Raw genomic sequence first — 6,656 nt, 5'->3', positions numbered from 1 at the left:
ATATATATATATATATACACATACTTGCATGAATATAGACAGTTGTATTCAATAAGTTGATGAGTCCATATTTGATTATATATTTTGACTCAATTTTGATGGATTATAGCACATAGACTTACACTTAAGCACCAAAATAGCATACTTTTGTGTTTTGTCCCTAAAATGAACCTAAATGTGCAAACATGTGTTTTTGTGCCTAAATGAGTGATTTTGATTCCACTCTTATGCCATTCGATGCCGTGTTATATTTTGTGAGTGATTCTAGGTCATTTTGGCAAGAATGGATAGGCAAAAGTGGAAGAAAGCATGTATAAGGGAGAAAATATGAAGAAAACAAGGAAAAACACACACAGAAAAGTGTGCGTGCGCACAAGAAGAAATTTGCATGTGTGCGTGCGCACGAGTACCTGTGCGTACCCACAGGAACCAAAACAGCAAAGTGTGCGTACGCACACATCTGTGCGTACGCACAGGTCCCTGCACGTGATTGCGTTAGTGAAATGTCTGCTTTGCGATTTCTAAGGCCTTATGGCCCAATTTTGGAGGCTCCAATGCTGAATTGAAGTGCTATATGAAGGAAGAATGAACACATATGAAGGCATTAGGACTTATACTTTATTTTTCCAAAGTTCATATAGTAGGAGTAGGAGTAGGAGTAGAATAAAAATTGCTTTCCTAAGGTTTTATTTCCATCTTCATGTAGCATTTTATAGGATGCTTTTCTTTTGGATTTTGCTTCTTTAATTGTAAGTACTTTTAATTTCCTCTTTAATTACATCACTTTTGCTTTTATGTTCTTATGGTTCAAGTTACTTTGTTTATAATTGCAATTTTGAGTTTCTTGAAGTTTTGATTGATGAATTTAATGCTTTATGCTTTCTTCATGTTTGTTTGGATGTTTATTGTTGATTTTGTGCATAGTTGGTTATAGCTTTCTAGTTTTCCTTGCAATTTTCCATGTTTTACTTTTATGGACACAAGGTGTTTGTGAAAATGCCAACTCTAAATTTTGAGTAGATTTTCCCACCTTGGCTTGTGGTTTGAGTTCCTAGGATACTAGAGTCATAATGTCCGACATTTAGTAGTAATTCTTGGGTAGTTAGTTGACTTTTATTTCTATTGACGCTAGCCTTTTATCAACTAGTTTGGTAAGTTAGCTAGGACTTATGGATTAAGGTCAATGATGCTTGCTTGACTTACTCCTCGATGGTTGGGGTTGACTAGGCGAGATTGACTCATCATAATTACCATAGTTGTGGTTATGGCGATGATAGGATTCCTTGGATCCTCATTCACAAGTCAAGGCTTTTAATTGCATTTATAGCATTTTCACTAGTTTTGATCTCATTCCCTTTTTACTCGCATGAATTAACAATTTTTGCTCATTCCTTAGTTATTTGATTTCTTAGTTCTTTTAATCTTTAGTTCTTTGATTACAAGACCCCTTTTTTCCTCCACAACCGAAAGAGAAACACTTCCAATTGCGTCCTAGGGAGAACGACCCGAGGTTAAGTACTCTTGATCTCGGTTAATTATTGATTTGAAAATTAAACTTTGATTGAGAGGATTGTTTGTTGATCTAGGTTATACTTACAACGAACATATTCTATTTTGAGAAATCCTAGACTAGCAATAATCATCTCATTAGTTGCTATTGTAGGTAGTTTTCTTCTTTGAATATTCTTGTTTTAATGCTTTGGTTGTTAGTTTGTTTAAATTGTACTTTTGTCTTGAATTGCATTGTTCTTGAAGTGCAAGTTTTGTTTGTTGTGTCTTCAAAAATTTTTCCAAAAAAAAAGATTTTTTGTTAAATTTGAATTTTGGTTGATTTAGAATGTTTATAGGTTAGGAGAATGTTAAATTATGTTTTTATGCTTCTAAAAAAAAAAGGTCAATCCACACTTAAGCGTGGGCCATGCTTATGCGTGGATTGCCATATGGGGACTCCTGGTACAAAAACCAGAGAGTTGTGCTAGAGTTGTGCTAGAATCCATGCGTAAGCATGGGTGATGCCTATGCGTCGATTGTCCCTACTGCACAATCCACATGTAAGCATGGGTGACGCTTACACATCGATTGTCCCTACTGCACAATCCACGTGTAAGCATGGATGACGCGTACGCGTCGATTGTCCCTGTTGCAATCCTTTCTTAAGTATGGGCGACGCTTATGCGTGGATTGCACCCTACTTTCTCCTTCCTCCTTTCTCCTTTCTTCTTTCTTCTTCTTTATTTCTACCTTTCTTCTTCTCTCTTCTTCCTTTCTTACTTTCTTCTTTTCCCTCTGTTCCAAAAAAAAAAAAATAATAAACAAATAAATAAATAAAATACTAAAAAAAATTTCTTTTCTTCCATTTTCTTTTATTGCATTTGATTATTTTCATTCATTGCATTTTAATTTTGTTTTTATAGCTTGTTCTTATTTTATTTTCTAAGTTTCTCATTTTAATAATGGTGTTAAATTCTCTTACTCAATTGTTTAGAATTTCTTGCATTGTTTTGATACTTCGTGACTTGTTTAGCATTCATGGTCATATTTGTTCCACACACAAGATTAGTGCTTTAGTCCTTCCTAATTCATTATTCTTTGTTTTTGTACTACATTATCATTGAGTTAGGATGGGACCAAATGCTTTCACGCTTATCACTAATCTTGTTCGTGTCAATTCTTGTTCAAACTTGATGCTCAACATGCTCTTTATGCTTTGATTTTACTCTTGTATCAAGTATTAGTTGATATGCCTTAGCTTATATTATTTTCTCACTTATATGTTGTAGCTACCATGTAATTGAGAACCATATTCTTATTTGGCATTAGCCCCCGCCTATGATCAAATTGCTATGATATCTTTGTTGTTGGCTTAATTTTATTTCCTTTTCTTTCCTTTTAGGTTGGCCACCAAGAAGGGAGAAAAGGAAAAGCTTTTAAATGGGGCAACAAACAAGTCCATCTGCACAATCTTCCGAAGGAGATCATCAGTTGTAGCAACCCGTCCACCTTGCTCTTCTTTGCATGCACCGAGGACAGTGCAATCTTCAAGTGTGGGGAGGTCGTCCGACCGATCTCCATGGGTAACAATTTCCTTTTTCAACACAAATTTTCAATTTTCTTTGTTAGATTAGTTATTGCATTGCATGATAGGTTTTAGTTAGAATTTGTACATATTTTACCACTTCTCTTTATGTTAGGACTACTTGGTTAGGATGATGATTTCTTTTCCAAGAAAACTATTTTTAGGGCACCTTACCAATTTGAAAAAAAAATTGTTGAACTTGCTTGAAGAATTTATTTTGAAACATGGTTTTTGAGCTAAGAACGCAAGCATGTGAGTTTTGAGCCTTAATTGTGTGGTTACATCTTATAACCACTTATTTTCATTTTTGTGTGTATTATTCTCTTTCTATGATTGTAATCTTTGATATGTTTGATTCTTTATGTCCATTATTCCATGTATACATGTATTTATATGATTGAGGCCATCATTTCATTTAGCTCACTTACTGATGAGGGAAAAAACAATTTAACACAAACTCACCGACAAGTGTACTGGGTCGTATCAAGTAGTAATTACTCACAAAAGTGAGGTCAATCCCACAGGGACTGATGGATTGAGCAATTTTAGTTAGGTGATGAATTTAGTTAAGCGAATATTTGATGATTTGAGTGATTTTGATTAACAGAAGTAAAATTGCAAGAAAATAAAAGTGCAGAAAGTAAATTGGGCAGAAAAGTAAAATGCAGAAGAGGTAAATTGCACAAACTTAAAGTGCAAGAAAGTAAAAGAGCAGAAACTTAAATTGCAAGAAATGTAAATGACAAAAACTTAAAGTACAAGAAACTTAAATTGCTGAATCTAAATTGCTGGGAAATGTAAATTCCATTAAGAGTAAAGGGATTTGGGTGTTGGGATTCAAATTGAACTAGAAAATGTAAATGAAAGTAAATCAGAGAGCTATGAGATGAAGAGATTCAGCTAAGTAGCAAAAAAAATGAAAAATTGCTTGAAGAAACAAACAGCAAGAGAACTTAACTCAATTGTGAAATTCTAAAAGAGAAATTGAAAATTGAAGAAGAGTAATAAGAATAGGAAGCAGATCTAGATCTCAATTACTCTCTTGACAAGACAGAAAAGAAATTGTAGAAGAAATGAGAACGAAAATAGAGAAGGAAATTTAGATCCAACTTTCAATTGTTAGAACTATCAAAAGAAAAGTAGAAGATGATTCTCAGATGAAGAATTTCAATGGATTTCTTCAATCTGAATTCAAAAATCCAAAACAGAAAAATAGAAGTTGCAGAAAAAAAGAAAATGGATCCAGAAAGCCAAACTCAGATCTAATCCCAATTTCCCAAATTCAAAAGAAAATTAAAAGAGAGCCAAAATTAAAAGTAAAACTAAAAATGAAGTAAAGGTCCTCCTCAAATTAAAATTGCTCCTATTTATACACTTTCTATTTTAGTCTTCGAAACTTGGAGTGGGATTTTTAATTTTGGATTTTGCCTTGAATGAAAAAAGGGTTGGGGTAGAGTTGGCTAGCTCCCAGGGGAGCGCTCCGTGCGCTTTGTGAACGTCTCGTTCACTTAGCATTGCATGCCTTCCTCGTGCCAATCCTTCTTGCCTAGCGTTGTTGTACTGAACGCTACGTTCACTCTTTGAACGTGGCTCCTTGATGATTGCTTGGTGCGTGCTTTGGTTTCATGGGCGCGCTCTCTTCGAGTGCTACGTTCATTATGTAAATGTTGCCTAACCTCCCTTAGTTGAGTGCTGCTCTCAGTGTTCCCTTGGTTAAGCGCTACGTTCAAATTTTTGAACGCTCCTAGTGTATGGAGGGCACAAGGCTTGCCTTAAAAGCTGGAAAGTCCGAAAAAGGTAAAAGAGTGAACGCCACATTCACTTCCAAAGTGAACGCTATACCAAAAGCTAGTGAACGTGGCGTTGCTTCTTTGAACGCAACGCTTTACTAATTGCATCCCCTTTCTTTCTTCATTTCTTCATTTATTCACCTACAAGTAACCAAACAAGTAATCAAAATCTCACCAAATTCACAAGGTCTTTGCATTGTTCATGAAATCAATTAATTCTAGCATAAAACCTATTATTTTGTGTGAAATAAATGATGTTTGATTGATTCAAAATAATAATGAAAATCCACTCCAATCACTTACTTATTGTGCAAGAAAGTGCATAAAACCTAATGAAACTAATGAAAAATGCTTGTAAAACTAGCATAACATGACTTGTCATCACAACACCAAACTTAAACCTTGCTTGTCCCCAAGCAAGCACTAAACATGAGAAGAAATGAAATGAAACAGAAAAACATATATCCTTATTTAGCAAGTAATTGAATTAAGACCATGGGATTTTATGCAGACAAGATGCAGCTCACTTATTATTTGCTGATAGATAAGAAATGCTTCTTTGAGGATTCACGAGGGTTGCTGTTATAATTCCTTGCTTTTTGATTGATCCCTTTTTTATTTTTCCTTCTTTCTTTTTCTTAGAAAGCTTATTTATCAATGGTAACTCAGTGTCAAGTGTTGCAGTAGCTTTTTGGCTCAATTATTCTCAACACTTCTTCACTACAGACACTTGGCTCACAATTCTTCTTAGGAGCATTGATTCCCAGCACCTCTTTGGGTTACTAAATGCTTTGTAACTAGGTTGCTCTTGATAATGGACTTTCGGTTGGTAATCCCAGATTAGTTAATCCAAGTTACCAAGTTTTAAAAGACTCCTCAGAACCTACTTGTCCAAGAATATCCTAGTACAAGAAGCACCACAGGCATATGTCCTAAGGTCCAAGCTATTGGTGTCTAGCCTTATTGTTTGTTTCTTTTATTTTTATTGCCAATCTTTGGCTTTTCTTTTCTTTTTCTTTCTCACTTTTCTTCATTTTTTTCAGGGATGTTCATTAATAAATAAAGGTTTTATGACAGCAACTAAGTTCACACTACATAGAACATTCTATTATGCAGCTTTTATTATTGAGCTTATCATCCAATCAAGAAATTACCACCACTAAACTTCATTCCAATTCCTACCATGTTGGACAATCACTTTCTATTTCAAACATTTTCTCTTATTGATGCAAAAAGGGAGACAAGACATGAATTTAAGTAGATGAAGATGAAAACAAGCATAATGCAGATCCTAATAGTAAATCTACTAAGATATGAAAGTGCAGAACATAAAACATTTGGAGGCATATCATGTTTCAGATATGCTTCATCCTTATTTAACTAAAACTAAAAAAAAGGGACTCCACCACCTTTAGTTGTCGTGCTCTTTCCCTCTGCTGGATTTTCCCTTCCTATTTGATTCCTACTTCTGTTTTTTGCTTGTTTCTTGGGGCTCTTAAATAGAGCACCTACGATCCCAAATTTGGTCTACCTGACCCCAGAGCCCAGCATCCTTTAATCCTTGTTGCATGTGTGCTGTATTTTTCTGGGCTTTTGCTCTCTGATGGTCTACCAATTCTGGGCATTGAACAAATGGCTTGATCTCTTGATTCAATATTGGCATGCCACTGACTACATAGCCCAACTTTGCTTGAGTTTCTATATCATACTCCATCCTATCTAAGTTCCTATGCTCTCCAATTGTATGATATATGTTCTTCCATTGATAAAGGTTTTGGGTGTACTCCCCA

The sequence above is a fragment of the Arachis hypogaea genome, chromosome 20, assembly GCF_003086295.3.
Source record: "Arachis hypogaea cultivar Tifrunner chromosome 20, arahy.Tifrunner.gnm2.J5K5, whole genome shotgun sequence".
Classification (NCBI taxonomy): domain Eukaryota; kingdom Viridiplantae; phylum Streptophyta; class Magnoliopsida; order Fabales; family Fabaceae; genus Arachis; species Arachis hypogaea.
The sequence above is the reverse complement of the archived record's forward strand: the minus strand, read 5'-3'. Positions refer to the sequence as shown.